The sequence below is a fragment of the Triturus cristatus genome, chromosome 6, assembly GCF_964204655.1.
Source record: "Triturus cristatus chromosome 6, aTriCri1.1, whole genome shotgun sequence".
NCBI lineage: Eukaryota > Metazoa > Chordata > Amphibia > Caudata > Salamandridae > Triturus > Triturus cristatus.
The window spans coordinates 844,830,023-844,852,827 of NC_140589.1; positions in this window are offsets into that span (position 1 = coordinate 844,830,023).

Sequence of the window (22,805 nt, forward strand, 5' to 3'; positions counted from 1 at the left end):
ACAATTACAGAAGGAGACTGGCTCAGCACCCTCAGTACAGATCAACCTAGCCCCACAAACTGCCTTGACAAGGACATCAAAAAGAAGCCATGCTGCCACCCACTCCCACACCGCCAAAGTTCACCGCCAAAGTTCACCGCCTGCCACCAGACAGATTGCGAGTTTTCTTGTTGTCTGGTTGGTGGTCCCATGGCAGGAAAGGGGGTGCATGCACATAGGGATGCACAACATGTGCCCCCTGCCTGAATCCCCATGACCTGAGAAACCAGGGGAATCCTTGATTCTGGGTAACAGAACCTGGTGAGAGCCAGTCAAGTCACCCCATCCTGGATTCCCCTGGGTGTCTAGGTTTAAAAAATGTATAGGTTTGCTAGGTTTCCCTAGGTGCCGGCAGAGCTAGGGTTCAAAATCTACAGCTAGGCACTTTGGAAAAAAATGGGTCAGTTTTCACTCTGAAAAAGTGGTGTGTCCACGTTGCGTTTTTGGCCGTTTCTTGCTGCGGGCACTAGGCCTACCTACACAAGTGAGGTACTATTTTTCTCGGAAGACTTTGGGGAACACGGGGTGGGTGGAAATTTGTGGATCCACGCAGATTCCAGAACTTTCCACCACAGCAATGTGAGGAATATTTGTTTTTTTGACAAATGTGTAGGTTTGCAAGGGATTCTGGGTAACAGAACCTAGTGGAAGCCACACATGTCACACCATCATAGATTACCTTCAGTGTCTAGTTTTCAAAAATATATAGATTTGCTATGTTTCCCTAGGTGCCGTCTGCGCTAGAACCCAAAATCCACAGGTAGGCACATTCTGAAAAAAAAGGTGACCTGGTTTTGCAAGGGGGGGTCCAATGATTTTTTGGCCATCTAGGGAAACCTACCAAACCCACACATTTCTGAAAACTAGACACCCTGGGGAGCCTAGCATGGTATAGCATGCGTGGGTCCCCCAGCATTTCCCTACTGAGAATCCCCTGCAAACCTCAAATTTAGCTGAAATAATCACTTTTTTCTTAAATTTCTGTGTGGGAAAGTTCTGGAATCTGCGTGGATACACAAATTTCTATCTACACAGCATTCCCTTAGGTCTCCCGGTAAAAATGGTACCTCACTCACGTGGGTGTGTCAAGTACCCACGACAAGCAAGGGCCCAAAACCTATTGAGGCGACATCAAAATTACCTATCACAAAAACAACCTAGTTTTGCAAGGGGGGACCCATGAGTTTTTGGCCCTTGGCTCGGCGGCCACCTAGGAAAACCTACCAAGCCCACACATTCCTGCAAATTAGATACCGGGGGAGTCCAGCAAGGTATGGCTAGCGTGGGTCCCCCAACATTTCCCTACCCCAAATCCCCTGCAAAAAATCTACTTTTTCTCACATTTCTGTGTGGGGAAGTTGTAGGATCACCAGGCTGACACAAATTTCCTACCACCCAACATTCCCCCAGGTCTCCTGATGAAAATGGTACCTCACTTATGTGGGTAGGCATAGTGGCTGCAACAGGAAATGGCCCAAATCTTGCTGTGGAGACTTCAACATTACCTATAACAAAACAACCTGGTTTTGGAGGGGGGCACCTGGGGTTTTGGCCCCGGGCTCGCTGCCATCTAGGGAAACCTACCAAACCCACAAATGTCTGAAAACTAGACACCCTGGAGAGTCCAATGAGGTATGGGTTACGTGGATCTCTCAACATTTCCTTACCCAGAATACCCTGTAAACCTCAAATTAAGCAGACAAAAATACATTTTCCACATATTTTTGTGTGGAATCACCGTGGCGGCAAAAATATCCTACCCCATAGCGTTCTCCTTAGTGTCCCGAGTAAAATAATACCTCACTTGTGTGGGTGATCAATGCAGTATTGGCTAAAAACGTATTTTAAAAAAAATTTAGCACTTAAAAGTCTCTGTACTATACCCTTGTTCACTATGTTTTGGGCTCTTCCCAGTCACAGGCCCTTGCCCCACCCACACAAGTGAGGTATCATTTTACTCGGGAGACTGAGGGGAATGCTGTGGGGTAGGAAATTCATGCCGGCACGGTGATTCCACCCAAAAATATGTGGAAAATGTGCTTTTCTTTCAGGTGAATTTGAGGTTTGCAGGGCATTCTAGGTAGGAAAACGTTGGGGGATCCACGCAAGCCATACCTCGCTGGACTCCCCCGGGTGTCTAGTTTTCAGAAATGTGTGGGTTTGGTAGTTTTCCAAGATGGCCGCCGAGCCTGGGGCCAAAAACCCAGGTGACCCCTCCTGCAGAACTAGGTTGTTTAGTAATAGGTTATTTTGATGTCTCCTTAATACGTTTTGGGCCCTTGCCTGTCGCAGGTACTTGACCCACCCACGCGAGTGAGGTATTATTTGTATTGGGAGACCTGGGGAAACGCTGGGTGGTAGGAAATTTTTGGATCCACTTGGATTTCAGAACTTTCTCACACAGAAATGTGAGAAAAAAGGGATTTTGTCAGCTAAATTTGAGGTTTGCAGGGCATTCTGGCTAGGAAAACTTTGGGACACACACACAAGCCATACCTCGCTGAACTCCCCCGGGTGTCTAGTTTTCAGAAATGTGTGGGTTTGGTAGGTTTCCCTAGATGGCTGCCGACTCGAGACCAAAAACTCAGATGCCCCCTATGTATCCGGAAATTACCTCACACAAGTGAGGAATCATTTTACTCGGGCACTAAGTAGAATGCTATGGGTAGGACATTTGTGCCACCACGGTGATTCAACAAAAAAATATGTGGAAAATGTGTTTTTTCCAGCTAAGTTTGAGGTTTGCAGGGGATTCTGGGTAGGAAAACATTGGGGGATCCACGCAAGCCATACCTCATTGGACTCCCCAGGTTGTCTAGTTTTCAGAAATGTATGGGTTTTGTAAGTTTCCCTAGATGGCGGCAAGCCCGAGGCTAAAACCCCAGGTGCCCCCTCCAAACCAGGTAGTTTTGTTATAGGTAATCTTGAAGTCTCCACAGTACGATTTGGGCCATTTCCTGTAGCAGCCACTTTGCCTAACCACACAAGTGAGGTACCGTTTTTATCTGGAGACCTGGGGAAAAGCTGGGTGGTAGGAAATTTATGTCACCCCGGTGAGCCTCCAACTTTCCAACACAGAAATGTGAGAAAAATAGATTTTTTTCAACAAAATTTGAGGTTTGCAGGGGATTCTGTGTAGGGAAGTGTTGGGGGACCCACGCAAGCCATACCTTGCTGGCCTCCCCTGGGTGTCTAGTTTTCAGAAATGTGTGAGTTTGGTGGGTTTCCCTAGGTGGTCGCCGAGCCCGGGGCCAAAAACTCATGGGACCACCCCTTGTAAAACCAGGTTGTTTTGTGATAGGCAATTTTGAAGTCACCTCAATAGGTTTTGGGTCCTTGCCTGTCGCTTGACCCACCCACACAAGTGAGGTACCATTTTTCTTGGAAGACTTTGGGAAATGCGGATCGGATGGAATTTTGTGGACCCACACAGATTCCAGAACTTTCCACCACAGAAATGTGAGGAAAATGTGTTTTTTGACAAACTTTTAGGTTTGCAAGGGATTCTGGGTAACATAACCTGGTGCGAGCCAGACACGTCACAACATCTTGGATTTCCCTGGGTATCTAGTTTTAAAAAATGTATAGGTTTGCTAGGTTTCCATAGGTGCCGGCAGAGCTAGTATTCAAAATCTACAGCTAGGCACTTTGCAAAAAAAAGGTCAGTTTTCACTGTAAAAATGTGTTGTGTCCATGTTGCGTTTTGGGCCGTTTCCTGTCGCGGGGACTAGGCCTACCCTCACAAGTGAGGTACCATTTTTCTCGGAAGACTTTGGGGAATGTGGGGTGGGTGGAATTTTGTGGATCCACGCAGATTCCAAAACTTTCCACCACTGAAATTTGAGGAAAATGTGTTTTTTTTTTTTCAAAGTTTGAGGTTTGCAAGGGATTCTTGGTAACATAACCTGGAGAGAGCCAGTCAAGTCAACCCATCCTGGATTCCCCTGCGTGTCTAGTTTTAAAAAATGTATAGGTTTGCTAGGTTTCCCTAGTTGCCGGCAGAGCTAGGGTTCAATATCAACAGCTAGGCACTTTGAAAAATAGTGTCAGTTTTCACTGTAAAATGTGATGTGTCCACATTGCGTTTTGGGCCGTTTCCTGTTGCAGACACTAGGCCTACCCACACAAGCAAGGTACCATTTTTCTCAGAGGACTTTGGGGAATGCGGTGTGGGTGGAATTTTGTCGATCCACACAGATCCCAGAACTTTCCATCACACAAATGTGAGGAAAATGTGTTTTATTTAAACTAAGTTTGAGGTTCGCAAGGGATTCTGGGCAACAGAACTTGGTGAAAGGCACATAAGTCACCCGATCATGGATTCCCCTTGGTGTCTAGTTTAAAAATATGTACAGGTTTGCTAGGTTTCCCTATGTTCCGGCTGTGCTAGGGCCCAAAATCCACAGGTAGGCACATTGCTAAAAACAAGTCTGTGCCTAGTGGGCTTTCTGCCGCCCTGGGGGGAATCAGGGGGGGGGTTGCCCTGATATGCCCCCAACGGGGGGCAGAAAGACTGTGGCTATGTTTTTGGTGGGTGGTGGAATTGGTATGCCCATTCTGGGCAGCCCCCACCCCCATGCATAAAAAAGCCAGCATAATCGCTGGCGCCTAGTGGGCTTTCTGCCCCCCGGGGGCAGATCAGGGGCCACTGCCCTCATCCATCCCTCGGGGGAGCAGAAAGACTGTGGCATTTTTGGGGGAGGTGTGGGCATTGGCATGCCCATTCTGGGCTGACCTCAAACCTGAATAAAAAAAAATCCTGAGGCCTAGAGTGCTTTTTATCCCCCGGAGGGGCAGATAAGGGGGTATTGCCCCAATATGCCTCCAGGGAGGGGCATAAAGACTGGGGGAATTGTTTTTGGGGTGGGGACATTATCATGCCCATTCTGGGCAGCCCCCACCTCTGCATTATAAAAAAAAACCCTTGTGCCTAGTGGGCTATCTGCCCCCCCGGGGGCAGATTAGGGGCTATTGCCCCCTTCTACCCCTGGAGGAGCAGAAATACTGTTGCATTTTTTGGGGGGTTTGGGGGCATTGCTATGCCCTTTTTGGGCAGCCCCCACCCCAACGTCAATAAAAAACAATCCCTGGTTTCTAGTGGGCTTTCTGACGACCTGGGGGGCTGATTGGGGGCTACTGCCCCCTGGGGGGCAGAAAGACTGACATTTCTTTGGGCGGTTGGGGGCATTGCCATGCCCTTTTTGGGTAGCCCCCTCCCCAATGTCAATTAAAAAGAAATTCCTGGTTTCTAGTGGGCTTTCCGCCCCCCAGGGGGGCAGAATGGGGGCCACTGACCCCATCTACCCCCGATGGGGGTGAGAAAGACTTTTGTGGCCAAACAAATATGGGGGAGCAAAGGCCCTTGCCCATGGGGCCGCCCCTCATCCCTGGCGCTAGTGGGTGGATCCTTGCTTGGGGATCGCCCTCCTGGGGTGATCCCCAAGCAGGGATCCACTAGGGAAGGGTACCATTGGAAAGGGGAGATTCTCTCCTTTCCAATGCTACCTCTCCCATCTTTTCGGTGCTCGGGGGGCTGAGATAGCCTGACAAGCACCGAAACGGAGAAACTGAAACTAAGTTTCAGTTTCGATTTAGTTGCAAAGACGATCGTGCGCCATGCGCGCGATCGTTATTGCAATGAAATTCCAAAATATGCCTGGGGAGGTTGGGGAAGCTCTTCCCCACCTCCCCAGGCAAAAAATGGGAAATCCCTCTGCTGTCTGCAGTAGAGGGATTTCCTGAGTATGTGCTCATGATGGAATGGTTCCGTCATGAGCACACTAGAACTTTTGCTCATGATGGAACCATTCCGTCATGAGCATAGAGGAGGTTAAAACACGGGAAGTAGTTAATTCTGAGCTTATTGAGGCATGCACTGATGCTATGTAATACGTCCATTTATGCACGTCCTATGAGGGGTCTTTGAATGCCTACTTCCAGGCAAATTGGTGCATGCATTCTTGCTGGGCTGGCTTTAGAGCTGGTAGCTAACAAAACTACAGAAGAGGGACCCTGAAAAAGTTAAATAGGTGAGGAAGTTATCAGGGAAATGATAAATATAAAAAAAACACAAAACTTCCTTCACATAAGTACTTCGATTGTAGGCAATATGTCCATAGACTTAGGCACACCCACAGACCAAGAGAATTATAAAAAAAAATATTAATTTATTGCATTGATTTATCAAAATATATCATTTTCATACGGATAATAATATATCAATTTTTTCTTTTTGTATATAGTACAAAGAATAACACAATAGTAATGTAAAACACAACCTGGCCCAGCACACATCATGATTACAAAATCAATAAATGAGAATACATGGAAAGACCAAAATCTGCAAACAAAAGAAGCAATAAAAAAGATCTACAAGACAATAAATAACAAAATACAATATAACATTCAGTTAAATAATGAACAAGAAAAAAGCGCAATATGAAAATGATATATTTTGATAAATCAATACAATAAATTAATTAATTTTTTATAATTCTCTTGGTCTGTGGGTGTGCCTAATTCTATGGACATATTGCCTACAATCGAAGTACTTATGTGAAGGAAGTTTTGTGGTCTTTTGATATTTAGAGATGGTGGCACCCAGTGCGACAATGTTTATTGGCACCCACCAATGACCACCTTTGCCATGGATTCCATCACTACCACCCTCTATAACCACTCTCTCTCAGGTGCAATTAATTTGTTTTATAGCACCACCTCCACTCATCCCAGTGTAGGGTGCACTTTACATCACACACACTGCACAGAGACAGTCAATCATAGGTCTGTAAATCAATGTATAGGAAATGTTACACAAGACAGAAGACAACAAGGTATAGGAGTCACAGGTCATCAATACTTGAAGACAGTATAGCTTAAAAGTGCTTGGTCTGGAGAAGCACAAACTCAGAATGTAACAACATTGTTGGAGGTTCTCTTTAACCCCTTCGGCGGTTGTACGAATTCTCCCGCTGTGCGGGAGAATTAATGAGCAGGCGGGATTTGGATGGCCTTCGGCCGTCCTCCGCACACGCCCACCGTGACGTATGACGCCCGGGGCAGTCCTGAGCACCGAAGGGGTAAATAATCAGAATTAATTTCTATCCAAATCAACACAATTTCCAACATTAGGATAATAAAATTCTGGGGAAAAATCATAACACTCTAATCTACACCTTACAGTTTGCATGAGGCTCTTTGATGACAGTTAATAGCTCACTGTAATATGCTAGGATGAAAACGTATAAGCTGCAAGTAACAAAGAATTCTCTCAGACAAAAGCAGTAACCCACTGACCTATTTAAATGATATGCAGTTAGTGATCTGAATGGTACATGTGCTTTGCAGCAGGCATATTAACCCTCTGTGCTTCCTTTCGATGAGTCAAAACCTCCACTAGACAAACTTCTGATCTTTCTCTTGGAAGAACATTAATCACAGGAGCTATCTTGGCATTTTTATAGTTGTCTGAAAATTGTAAGAGGCCAGGAATGCAGCCCAACAGGCTGGCAGGTCAGCACAGTAAAGCAAGCAGTTCAGATGGCGGTTTCTACTGGCAGCACTGCAGTTCCCTGGCAATGTGTAGTATGTAGAGCTTGCAGTGTCTAATTAAAAGTCCCACGCAGTGTCTAAAAACATGGGGTCACAGCCTCTGCACTTATACTCACACAGTCTTTCTTCTGGAGGTAACTTCAAACTTTTTAGAAGTGCACAACACCCCCATTTTATCCCCAGCCCTGGCTCCAGAGAAACTAAAGGGGGGCAGAGACAGCCTTGTGAAAGGCAGGCACAGCCCTATTCAGGTACAGGTGACAACACCTCCCGCCGCTCTAGCCCATGAAGACTCATCAGGATATGCAGGGCACACCACAGTTCCCTCTGTGACTGTCTAGAGTGAGTGCACAAAGCAGGTGTTTGGAGTCGGGCTGCAAAGAACAAATAGTCATAGGCACACAGAAATGCCCACTTCTAAAAGTTTCATTTATAAAATATTAATAACAAATCCGCTTTCACCAATAAGCAGGATTTATCACCACTATTCCAAACATACCAAACATGGCAATGCTACTACTTCCAGATTAGAAATTACCACTGAAACAAATATCAGGGAATTCTCAATGCAAGCCTATGACAGGCGCAGCCTCACAGTAGTGAGAAACCAAATATGCTGTTTGCCACTACCAGGACAAGTGTTACAGCAAACAAATGATTGACGGAATACTGACAATAAAAACATTCTCCCCCAGTCAAAAGATCTGGGTTAAATCCATTGTTCTTTTGCCCACTACGCCACCCCAGTTTGGACCCAGCCATATGCAAATCAGTCTTGACCCTTGACTACCAGGACATGCCACACAACAAGGGCACATGTCCTACCTTTTACCTACATAGCAGCATGCCCATAGGGCTCCCTGAGGCCTATCTCAGGGGTGACCTACATGTAGTAAAAGGGGAGTTTCAGACTTGGCAAACACGTTAAATGCCACGTCACTATGGCAGTAAACTGCACACGCAGGCCCTGCAGTGGAAGAAGGCTGAGTAACATTTAAAAGGCTACCTCTGTGGGTGGCGGAAATAGCGCTGCAGGCTTACTTGTAGCATTTAATTTACAGGCCATGGGTATATAGGATACTACTGTACAGGGGGCTTACTGGTAAATTAATTATGACAAACGGGTGTAGACCAATCTTACCAAGTTTACAGGAGATCACAAATGCACTATAGCACTGTTCAGCAGTGGTAAAGAGCCAAGAGTCAGAAAAGCAACAAAAAGAAGTCAGAATAAATACAGGAGTAAGGTAAAGCGCTTTGGGATAAACCCCCCACCCGCCCTGGGGCCCGCAACGGGCCCCCAAAGTAAATCCCCGCCAACCTTTCCATGGCGGCATCGCCGCCATGGAAAGGCCTTGAATGCCACACAACCTAATAGGGATGGTGGTGCCTGCTAGGCACCGCCACCATATTGTGGTCCAAGTCTGCCCGGCCAGCAATCGGAACGATTGCTGCCCAGCGGAAAAGCGGCAGACGCACTTTGCGTCCACACCGATACACCTGCCATTATAATATGTGATATATATATCATCATTTTGCGATGGCGGAGGGATTGCCACTGCCGAGCCGGTGGTGACAATCCGCCTGCCATCCTTATCAACCCCTAAGTATTTTGTTGGGAGAAATTGTCACAAAGACAGGGGGCCTTATTTATGAGGCCTTGCGAGAGTTTTGTGCTTCCGTTGCGTCACTTTTTGTGACGCATCGGCAGCGTAAAACATGTCTCCTGTTGACCCTATTTACAAAGTGACACATCTAAGCAGATGTGTCACTTTGTAAACCCCTGCGCTACATTATACCTGCGTCAGGTATAATGTATGCAGGGTGGGCGTTCCCACGTAAGTAAGCCTCGTAGAAATGACGCAGTGAAATCTACGAGATTTCACTGCACCACTTTTAGGGTGCAAATGCGTCAATATCTTATGCCTCACAGCAGACGTAAGACTGACGCAGTCCCTTTCACAGGGGGCTTGCCCCATGTGAAAGGACATATTGCTGGAGTTGTGTCACTTTTGTGACACACTCCAGCAATGTGTCACTTTTGCGCCTACAGATACGTCAGAAATACTGACGGATCAGTAACTCCTTGCGACATGATGCGTCATACAGTAAATATGACGCATCCATCATGTCGCAAGGAGGACGCACTGAGAAGTGATGCATCGCTGCTTTCACGCAGCGATGCATCACTTCTCATAAATGAGGCCCAGGGTTTTATCTCCTCAATTTTGTGAAAGCCTTTTGGGACAGATAGAGGCCAGGGAATTAGGTTTAGCCTAAATCTTGTCAGGAGGAAGCGATGATGAAGATTATTGACTGTCTCCAAATATGGTTCACCTAGTGAGTGCATCGTCAGTAGAATATATGGCCTCACTGATGGTTTAGCCAGTTACCTCCCCTCTCTTGCTGCTTTGCTGATTAAGAGTGGCAAATTCTTTATCTCCGGCAGGTCCCTTTCCTCAAGGTTTTAGTATTCTCAAATAACTCTGGAGGACCCACCCTCTCCAATATATTTCGAACGTACCTCAGCCAAGGGATAGAGAGTGCACCCTCAAGCACTCTACAATCATCAAACACTAGCTGGTTAAATACAAGTGCAGGATTAACCTAGATTCTAAGCCAGCTCATTACGGGATCCAGTGCAATGTGATCTGAGAGGTATCCTAGCCCTATTTGTGCATGTACCACAAAAGATGAGGTGCTTACAGGAACCACCAGGAGCCTTCTCCCAAAAATACTTTCTATTACTTGGAGCTCTATGGCCTCCTTATACACCCACATATTGCACTATAGCTTGCTATCGGGATGCAGTTTTCTCAATAGACCTTGACAAGCACCAGAACCGCGTATTTGCAAAAACCATTGTTTCAGCCACTACTCTCAATCTAATGGTCTTTTTCAAGTTCTTTTGGTGTGTCCAAGTCCCTCTATCATAATACAAAAAAAAACAAAAACAGGAAGGAGGCTATTTTGGTTAATTCCACCCCATCACCAAACAATTTATTCTAATCTATCTCGCAAGACCCAACCATCATTGTATGCAATTTAGCATACTTTGTTGAAAGGCCCAGTGAGTCCTTAAAGTCAATAAAGGTGTCTAAAAGACATTGAAGACCCACCGGAGTCCTTGCAATCAAAACAGCATTGTCTGCATACAACAATGCGGGAATTAGTTTTGATCCTGCCCTAGGAATATCCTTACTGGCAGATGTTAAAACAACCCTTAGTTAGTTAATGTGAAGGGTGAATAGCAGAGGGACTAAAATACACCCCTAGCTGCCCTCCTTTGGACAGTCCAAGGGGCAGAAAAGCTACCATCCTCATTATGCCTAGCTGAGGCCGAAAGATTACACGGAAGGTTGTGTAAAAAAGCCACTAGGTTAAACTCTATCCCATCTCAATGAGTAAGGGCCAGCATTTGCATCTATTCACCCCATCAAATGCTGAGGTAAAGGCCAAATAGAGGCACCCCCCTTTGCTATGGTGTATTTACCAACAATCATCTGCAGATTACAACACTGGTCCAATGTCCTTCTACCCTGCCTGAAGCCATATTGAAGGTCCAAGATTACATTACTGCTGTCTAGACAAGTTTTTAGTCTATCCAGCAGTACCATCCCCATGATTTGTGCCCCAGAATCAATAAGGGAGATGGGAGGATAACATAGCGGGTCATCCCTTGATCCCTTTTTGAATATGGGCATGATGATCGATTTAGACCAAGACAGGGGGATGCCTTCCTCACATGCTGCATTAAATACATGTGCAAAAATTCTGGACCAGGTTTTGGAGTCGGTCTTATAAAGTTCTGCAGGGACCCCATCCAAGCCTGGGGATTCCACTCCCCATCATACCTAGAATGGCCTCACACCCCTCCCCCCTCACTAAAGGTCAATGGGGAAATATATTTACCTACCTCCCAGGCAGTATCTCACTCCCCCCATACCCTACTGTACAACCCATGAAAGTGTAAAACCCATCTATCAGGGGTGATATTGCAGTCTAAACTAGAGTTCCCGGTCCAAGAAAAAATTGTCTATTCACAATTTCCCAAAATGTGGCACTGTTATGTAGGACAGTGGGTTGCAGAGCTCCTCCCAGGCTTGTTCCATTAATTCTTTTTTGTGCAATAGGCTCGCTGATTTATACACCTATTTCCTACATTCCCTTATGTTGTTCTCATCCTTTAACGTATGTTTCAGGGCAGCTAACAAATTTGCCCTGGTGCAATTACCATCAAACCATTTGTCCTACCCAACTTTGCCCTTTCTTACCTGGGTAATGAGATTCAATTAAATCTGCCCACATAGCCTCTTAAAGGCACTCAAAACCTCAGCTTCCTGTGTGACATTCTCTTGGCACAAAGCAATATCCTTCCTATTCGCTACATAAAGATTCTCTAAGAAGACCTTGTGGATCACGCTATTCCTCCTGAGTCTCCGTGCCTGATCTTTGGTGCTATCATCATGCTTGAGGGGACTTTTCCCTACATTTCCTGCTAATTCTAGCCCCCGGGTCAGATCTAGCTATTTGGGGTTATGGTCACTAAAGTGGTTCTATTCGGTCTTCATGCACTTTACTAAAGAGGCAAGTGGGAGCGACACAATAATGAAATCAACAGTAGATTGACAGACCTACAGTGAAGGATGGAATTGCTTTACCCTCTCACATGTGCTCAGTATAGTGTAAATTATTACTCGTCATGATGTTCTCCAACAAATCACCATGCGCTGTACGTTCAAAATGCACTGCATTGGGGCTAACATCAAAGGACCCTTCATCTAGGGCACAACCTTGCTGACCCAGACGCATATTAAAATCACCAAGCAATAGAACCTGGCATGGAGTGGTCTTTTTCTCCCCTAAATTCCCCAAAACACGTAAGTGGACAAGATGTTGTGTTGATGCATCTCTTACAAATGAGTGATAAAGTTTTATCACCAATAGGATCAAGTTGTTCGCAAATACTAGCTCCAGCGCCAACAGGTACAAAGGGTTTTCGAGGGAATCTAAATTAGATTGTTTGCAAACCTAGGGGTGCCTTAGGTTAACTACAACACAATCTCCTTCAATATGTTTCCCTTTACAGCCTACCCAGCCAAATCTTCTTGCCATAATTATGTGAGGTGACAAAAGTAGCCCATTCGACTAAGGTGTGATCACACCAATGTTTTACCTTGCAGATGAGATTAGCCATTGTTTCACTTATGTCCACTTTAATAGGGGGTACACCATTTAAAAACCCTACAAGCGGTGCTGATTCAGGAAAAAGATGTAGCAAAGTGTTACTACCCCCTTGGCGTGAGCAATGTAATGGGGTTGGATAGGTACTGCTCCTTAGTCGTGCACTGCTGCACAACCCTCTTGCTATTTAATGTATTAGCATGTGGACCTCAGGGGGCCCTTCTCCCCTCACCTGCATCGGTGGCGTTACAACCGGCAAAATAGAGTTTGGCCCTTCTGGCATCACTTGTGAGCCCGAACACCCCCCTGCCACCGTGAGGTCACTGCACATTCCCTCTATGCTCCTACCGGAGCCTTGAGGTGCAACGGACAATACCTCAGGATTGACAACCCCCTTTAAAACACAGAGGCTGTGATTTACATGGCAAGATAACTTTGTCTCAATCCCCTCAAGATCCTCTAATAGCGGTGCCAATAATCCCTTTAGCAAAAGCTCAAACTTTGGAAGGAGCATGCCCAGGGCTATTTCAGCTTGGGGAGCATCCACCATGACTGAGTTTGCAGCTGCCTCCTTGCAACTTGACATCATCTTCTTTTCCCCTCCACCTCTTTTTTTTTAACTGGGGGCCCAGCAGAAGAGAGAATTACATCTGAAGAATCCTCAATTAGCGCTGGCAGAGAACCAGCTGGCACAGGAATTAAGTCTGACAGTGGGGATTCAACCATCACATTGTCACCATGGGGGGAGGGCACACCCAAGTCACTCTTTGCTATCTCAAGAGAGAGTGTTCTTTCCATCAGTTGAATTTCTTTAGCAATGATCCCAACTGCCCTAATTAAAAAAGAGTCAATGGTAGGGATTGTATCACCACCAGGGGCACTCACCCCATCTTTCATTTTCCCATATAGTTACAGTATGTAATAATTGTTTAAGCTCAGTGACCTTTGGGCCAAAGAGTGGGGGCCCAGCCCAGCCTCTTCGGGCTGCTGGCGTGTGCAGACGGGCTAGCTCTTGGCAGGGCGCGTCCCGTGCAGTGGGACTGAAGTGCACTTTCAAGCATGTGGATGGTGTCCCAGATGATGATAGGGATTATGGGGATTGGAGTCCCCCAGCAGAGACCAGAACTGCCACGGATCTTCCCCAACAGCTATCAGACATCAAATGCAGCGATATGGGCCCTAGGTGCAGTTAGGTAGTGGCGCGCTTTTAAACATGAGGACGGTGTCCCAGATGGTGAGAGGGATTATGGGGATTGGAGTCCCCCAGCGGCGACCAGAAGTGCCACGGCTCTCCCCGACAGCTTGCCGACAACAAATGCAGTAGCAAGATGAGTCATTCATTTCAGACTCAGATGGAAATCACAGAGATTTCCAGGAGTGTTCCCAGCAGCTGAAACAGTCAACGGGCCTGATTTAAATGTTGGTTAAGAAGAAACTCCATTGTAACAGTGACAGTGTTCTCTTTACTTCAACATTATGGTACACCTGCCTGATTTTGATTTAGGTGGACCATACTTTGGCGACAGCAGAGACTACTCCATCTCCACCCTGGTCAAACTTCTCCAATAGCCTGACGGAGTAAGAGCTATTAGAGGATTGGCTATATGTCTGACAACCTCATTTAGATGGGTGAACAAAGAGTAATTTTCCAACAGCCGTCACTGCCAGAAAGAACTGGCAGCAAAGGGCACTGTGTTTAACTGTCTCACTGACCACGTTTTTTTTTCAAAATAAAAATCCCACTTTGGTAATTTCTTTATGAAAATAAAAAATATGGTAACTTTGCCGTACACTTCCATCATGTTTGCTGGAGCCGTTCAGCACGGTTGCAATGCATTGGTAGACACCACCTTCATAGCGATTCCTGCAATGATTGAAAATGTCCAGGCTCCTCACTTTAGAAGGTGAGCTTAAAACTTTTGAAATGCTTAAGATAGAATTTCAACTCCCTGCCTCCCAAGAGGGGAAATACTTACAACTAAAACAAGCCCTATTTCGTAGACTAGGACCATTTCCTTGGATAGTTGAGGATTCCCCAGTATTACAATACTTACAAATTTGGGGGAAATTCAAAGGCGCAGTCTCTGGATTTTATAATCTCATAGTGCATAAATTACACTCATACCCATTACTTGCACAGCTCCATGTCAAATGGCAAGGGTTAATTACTGTAGCTTATTCCGATGAGGAATGGGAGGATATTATTATGAACATGGATAAGGGTATCAGAGAGGCCAGAATGAAATTTACTCTTTTCAAAATTCTTCATAACTGGTACTGGTCACCACAAAAACTCAAGTCAGCAGGTTTACTACATCGATCTACCTGTTGGAGGTGCCCAGAGGAGGACTGCGATATACTACACATTTTATTCCGATGCCCAATTTTGAAGGAATATTGGTCTTCCATAACTGCCTCTCTACACAGAGCTATACAAGTGTCCATTCCTTTAACGGAAAAATTAGTTCTATTACATGATGTTACTGATCTCCCAAATCTCACAAACCACACAAGACGATTGATAGCTATTGCACTCACTGTAGGAAAAATTTGTATATTAAGACATTGGAGAACACCACAATGCCCTACATATGACGAATGGCTTATTGAAATGTATAAAATAGCATCATATGAAAAACTCATTTATAGATTGCAGGACAATGTTGCAATTTTCATCCAAATTTGGAACCCCTTTCTAGCTAATAAATGTTCTATTTCTGGTAATATTTCAGATTTTTCTTCTAGTTAAGAACTACAATAAGTGAATTACTTCTGTTTTCATTTCCTTATTAATTCATTACCATCATTATTTATATTCATGCTGTTGATGTTATCATTAGGACTGTTGATGCTGTAGCCACTAACACTGTTATTTGAATTAGGACTTACTGTTCACCTATTTGAAATTGTTGAGTTAGTGGGAATATCTTGACTTGAAATAATATATTTGTATGATATTATCGCTACTATCTTCCAACTATCTATAATACATGGTTTACTACATACTGTATACTATCTTTATCATCTTCTCCCTAGTCCACCTTTCCTATTTCTTCGTTTCCAGGTTTTATGAGTACCTCAACTATTGCATCTTTTGATATCTGTATTATCCTTTTTATATTTAAAAATCTGAGAAGGTAACATTTCATAGTAATTTATTGTGTGGCCATAATTTGATTTGTTTATACTCCCTTTTTTATGTATTGTTTATAAACTGACATGTACTTCTCAATAAACATATACCAAAAAAAAAAAAAAAAGATCCGAAAAAAAGAAAAAAAAAAAGAAAATGTCCAGGCTCACCGATAGTTCAAAATTTGGAAGTTGGTACCGCCATCATGGCAATGTAGTATTATACTCCGTTGCCCACATGGAGGACGGGTTGACTGCCAAAAGGTAAATCAGACCCAGAAGCAGTTTTGCATTTTTTGTGAATTAAAAGATACTCATGTGTGAAAATATTCTACTGCCTATATGTATGTGGCGTGCAGTTACACAAGCAGGACTGCATCAAAATTGTCCATAAATATTCTTTGAATTTTAGGATATTTGGATTATATATGTTAAATCTCATGAGACGAAAATTAAACACTTCCTTAAGGATTTAATTCAGCGCTTTGGATAGAATATGAATTGATTTTCACTCTGATGCTTGTGTACTGAATAAAGATTATGGGGCATATAATCAAGGGCCATATCGCCGCTTTTGTGGCACTTGTTGCCGAAAAAGCGGCGATATTTTCATCGCCCTATTATCAAGGCTGTGCTAACATGCGTTAGCGCACGCTTTCACGCGTTAGCTGTCACTTTTACTATCGCATTGCATGTCAGCGATATTTATCGCTTATGACATGCAGGGTAGGCGTTCCTAACCAAAATAACATGTAAAAAGTCGCTAACAGCACTTCGCTGTATTACCAATGTTGTCCCGCGATGACAAAATTCGCGCTAAACCACTATGAACGCAGGTTTTTAACCCCTGATTAAAACTGGATTTAGCCATCTTGTCAATGGCAGGTGCATTGTCAGGATAAGTCCACCATGGCATATTAGCAACGATTTCCCTATCGCTGCTTTTTTATCGCTAGATTTTCAGTGATATTCAGGCATTTCGCTGCTTTCACTGGATTTTTTATCGCTTTGGAGTTAGACGTTGATGATAACGCACTAACTCTGCGATGTAATCCAGCGATATTAAAAATCGCGCTAAGCGCGCTTAGCGATAATTATCGCTGCCTTTTAATAAAATGCCCCTATGTGTTAATATATTACACTGAAATATTGAGCTTTCTCCTCTTTCCATATTTCACCTTTGAGGTAGATTTTATTGCTTCGTGTCATCAGTTGAAAATGTCTAGGTTTAAAAAGTATGTAGGTCCCTGGCGTGGTCACAAATTGGACATCCCTCTTTGCAGAGTGAATGGCAGGCAGCTTGGCTGAGAATCCAGCGTACAGTGACCTAGCAAATGACAGCAAGTGCTCCTCTTGCCCAAAGGAAATGTTTGTTTATTTATATCAAAAAGCATCCTTGCCGTGAGCCCAGATTCTAGTCAGACTGCCATTGTTTATATTCTATAGATAGCTATGTTGTCACATGGACGAACAACAAACAACCGCATTAGCACAATGTATATTCAGATCTTGTACAGAATGTTCATGGTGCCGTGATAGTGTTCTAGCAACGATGAATTTGTAAGCAAGTATAGTTTCATGGATTAATCCTCACTGTCAATCAAGCAAATGTGTGTCAAGCGTCATTGTGTGAAAACCAAGGCAACTTAGAAAAACATGTGCATGCAAAATGGCAGTGATTTCCTCTAGGCCTAACCGCGACACATGACAGTCTCACTACCTAAGTTTCACACACAATAAGTTCAATGTAATTGGACTGAACATGCTAATCATCAGTGTCTGCTTTTTAAGATAATGCCACTGCTGGTCTAGTTATATGTGAACATGTGAACAGACGCATGTGTGTGGGATGCGCATGTGAGACTACTGACCTGCACAGCCTGCTATCTGCACACAGGTAGCCTGTCATAGAAATGGCTCTTCATGAATTGGTACTGGACTGGACTGGGGTAGGCTTTCTAATGTAATTTGGCATTCATAGTGTAAGTCTGTAGTGCTTACTGTATTATATGTGTTGCTCGCACTGTGTACATGTTAAAGACAAAGGGCCCGATTCACAGAACTAACTTAAGACAAAATCCTAAACTTACTACCATTTTGGTATTCACAGAAGGCACTTACTCATTTTGGTATTCACAGAAGGCACTTACTCATTTCGGTATTCACAGAAGTTAGAATTTTTCTCAGTTTAGTAGTAGTATAGTTAGGACTCCTAACTTTAGGACTCCTAAATGCCTTCTGTGAATACCGAAAGTCTTAAAATTAGGATTTTTCTCAATTTAGTAGTCCTATGTTTAGGACTCCTAACTTTAAGACTCCTAAATGCCTTCTGTGAATACCGAAAGCCTTAAAATTAGGATTTTTCTCAGTTTAGTAGTAGTATAGTTAGGACTCCTAACTTTAGGACTCCTAAATGCCTTCTGTGAATACCGAAAGTCTTAAAATTAGGATTTTTCTCAATTTAGTAGTCCTAAAATTAGATTTAGGACTACTAAATTGAGAAAAATCCTAATTTTAAGACTTTTGGTATTCACAGAAGGCATTTAGGAGTCCTAAAGTTAGGAGTCCTAACTATACTACTACTAAACTGAGAAAAATCCTAATTTTAAGACTTTCGGTATTCACAGAAGGCATTTAGGATTCCTAAAGTTAGGACTCCTAACTTCTGTGAATACCGAAATGAGTAAGTGCCTTCTGTGAATACTAAAATGAGTAAGTGCCTTCTGTGAAGACCAAAATGGTAGTAAGTTTAGGATTTTGTCTTAAGTTAGTTCTGTGAATCCGGCCCATGATCTGCCCTAAATTACTACCAGTGAACTTGCAGCACTTATTGTGCCACCCACTTAAGAAGCACTTTAAAACATGTTTCAGGCCTGCCATTGCATCCTGAATGCAGTTTTAAACTGCGATGTTGATTTAGCATTAAAACCCTCTTGCCAAGCCTTAAACTCCCCTTTGATTACATATAAGCCACCCCTCAGGTAGGCTCTAGGTAGCCGATCAGGCTGATAGTGCCAAATTCCTAAATTTGTTTTTCACTACTGTGAGGTCCATCATGCAACATTTGTTTTTGCTAGGCATCCCATTGTGTACCAATGCAGGCTAAAAGGACAGAAATGTGTCATATAGATTCAAATATTGTGCACTCCTGCCCTATTCCATTGACTCAGTGCCACACAACAAGGTGACTTGCTGTGCTGCACTTTGCCATTTAGCAGATTATCTGGCCCCTAGCGTCATGGGCACATAGTGGGAACAATGTACTGCAATGTGTGCACAATTATATTCCTTTCTGTCATTCCGCCCCTAATCCTGCAATGGCAGTAGTAGCAGAATATGTCATCACACACTGTGTGAATGGACGGAACTACTTTATCTGCACTGGTTAACTAATCAAGACACAAATCAAGTGCTATACAAGACAAGCCAATATGAGTACAAAGGGTGCAGTATAAATAAGTGTGAGATTAGTGTCTCCTCAATAGTGTACCTAGTCTCTGAATCAGTTAAAGTTCCACAAAATCATTGGTGTGTGATCAAACACTGGATGAAGTAGTTGCAAAGTATGATTGTGGCATGCAATGTAAGTGTAGTCCCCATTCATGTGGAAATATTCATATTGGGTAACAATGTAATACGAACTGTACAAAACACACCTATGTCTCAGTCATACTGCCAGTGTATACCTATACACATAGGTATAAAGCCATATTGAAATACGTAACTAACGTGATAGATCAGCAGGTTTTTCTTTTATAACTAAATTTTTTGAGTTTATGCATAGAATAACAATACTACACACATGTTGCTCAGCAAAGAAAATCACATAGTGCAATTGCAAATGTGTACACAAGATCACCAGTTTTATGGTGTAAAATGGCCATATTTCCTGCATATAAAACCATCAATGTAAAACTTACAAAGTGAAAGACAAAGCTGTCAAACATGACACGATTGTGATGTCCAAACAGAGTCCCTGTAGGAGACATGTCATGCAACATGTAGAGGTGAGGTGAATTTGGGTGAGGAGGTACAACTTGCCATTAGGGAAGGTAGGCCTCTTAAAAAATCCACAAGTGGAAAAGATTAACAGGTGCACAAACAATAAGTTACAGTACTGTGTGACAAAGGGGGTGGCATGATGAAAGACACAGGACCCCTGGGAAACTGGTCAGGGAGCACAGCCAAATGTTATCTGGCAGTTTGCTGACGGAAACTGATGAAGTCCTCATCTTTCTCACTGATGGGTGTTGTTGCCTTACCTGCAGTTGGTAAAGTTTGTGTGGGAGGCATCTTAGGCACAAGCACGTCTGGGGCAGAAGAAGTGGCTCCTCCTCCAAGGTAGGCAGCACAGCACTGAAAAGGGACTGATGGCCTCTCAACAAAGCAACAATGTCGCTATGGAGGGCATCCATAGTTGTTATGTAGGAGTCCAATTTGTGCCCCATAGATGACATGATGTTGATGATGGTCCCCAGCTTGGTGGCAACCTCACTGGAGCCAGATGGTGAGGCCTGTTGCTCTTGCTTCTCCCTCATGACATCAGCAATGTCAGCTAGGAAACTTATTCATGCTATGGAGCCAAGGGTAGGTGCCTGTAATTGCCTCAGATGTATCCTTAATTGGACTGAGGCATCTACAGACTCCCTTCAGGCTGCCCTCCATGGTCCCCTTCTCCAACTGCACCACATCAACCATCCGCTGCTGGACTCCTTCCGCTCACCTTTGGAAGGCAACTTGGGGGGTCCTCGGAGCCTGCAGCTGGGCTTGGACTGGCAGAATGAGTATGTCCTGTGGGTGGCAGTTCCTCTGGACACCCTGCGACACTGACATCCCTTGCCATGTCCGGAGAAGGAAATTCTATGGAGTCCAGGAGTTGCTGGAAGGTGTAATTTTCAATGGAGGGCAGGATGTCATCACCAACAGGTTGGTCACCCAGGACAGGCTACTGGACAGGCGGTGTTATTTGTCCCTCTGCAAGAAATTTTCATGTGTAAATGATGATCTATGATAGATATTGACATTAGTAATTTTGGTGGCAAACAGAGTTTATTTTCATTAACTTTATGATACACATAGATGTGTTACTCACAGTACATGAGGACAAGTTGTACTGTTATTGCCTTCCACATTGCAATATCTGTATTTTGGTAACACAGTCTTGGTGACAAGGGGCCCATTTTGTTTCATACCACACCTTGCAACACAGTTATGCAGCTTGCTGTCACGAGTGCAGGTAAGGGCCACATTTACCATGTTGCTTGGCTTATTTTTATATCACAGCTTTTTTTATGTACGATTAACTTCTTAACACTTCTACTGAGAACCGTGCATTATGTCATCAGGGTGCCTGCCTTCCCGCTAGCCATTAGTCAGCCCACAACTCCTGTCAAAGTGATGTTAGTTTAGTCATCTATAATATTTTGGCAAGCACTCTGCTTTTCACACAGTACACCACGCCAATATGCCTTGTTGTGGTGGATTGCATGCAATTTGTTCATTCATGTGGGCTAGGGCTCATGTTTGACACACAACCACACAACTCTACACAGTGAGCAGCCTTGCTTCACTGCAATAATGTTTACAGGCATGTACTTACCATGGTTTACGTATGTGTGTGTAATCCTGTGATTTCCAAGCACACACAGTCATCTCCAGTGCTCAGAACAATGTGCAACAACTGAAGCTCACACCCTTTCATTATTGCCCAAGTTGGTCATCTTCAGAGTATCACAAATCTCTTTACTCAAACCCACTCACTTGTACCTCTACATGACTCCTCTGGCAATCATCATGTAGTCTCAGGGCCTGAACTTACTCTCACACGCTGTTGACAACCAGATCATACACCCAGATCATACAGTGACTATCAGGGGACACCTTCACCATCCAACATTTGTTACAATATGCAACTGACCAACATGCCTACCCATATGTGAGAGCTATGTCTCATGCTGAATGTCACCATATAGTAGTGATGATATTCTGTAACATGTACCTACCCTGGCTGTCCACATGATGAGGCTAGGTACCTCATCCTCCAACTATCCCCAAAAGCTGCCCCTTATCCCGGACACCTAGCTCATCCTCTCACTTCATATTTCCCTGTTTTGCATCCTCCTACTTTGCCATCTGGAGGATAGTCAGACTTTTGACTTATGCCTCCCTCTTGACACCCAGGCCCACATCACATGTCGAATGAAGTACACCAATGCCCTGTTCAACGGCATACCTTCACAGCTGCTACACAAGTGTGACACTATCAAACACGTCAGTGTATGACTATCACTGAGGCTACCTTGCAGCACACACATCACACATCACTTCCTTGATTTACAATGGCTCCCAATTCAGACTCACTGCCAGTTCAATGTTAAACCAGACCTACATGGCGCTACACTGCCAGGGGTCCACCAAGCTAACACACCATATCTGCTTCCAACAAACACTCATGACATGCATCACTTGCATTCACTCCCAAACACAATAGTAATTTGTACAACACAGGAGGTAGTGTGGTCTCTCACATGGCAGGCAACACTTGTGAGATCTCATTCAACACATCAGGACAACTTTGTGCAATGCGGTTTCATGGTAGTGACTGTACACATGGTCTTCACATGCTCCTACTTGGAGATACTTCACATACTCAACACTTGGATCCACTATCAGGTGAGAAGTAAATTGTCCGGCAACCCCATTCCATTCCATTACTGTACACTCCACTTTTGGCTGGGTAGCTTCAAGACAAACACACTTGTTTCATGGTGCAAGGGTGTGTGCATTATCAGTATCACAGTCAGGTTAGACAGGTTTCCTAGGTCTATGCATGATGAGCTGCAACAGTACAGGTTGTTTGTTTTGTTTTGTGGGACTTGTAGTCCGGTCACTCATGTCAT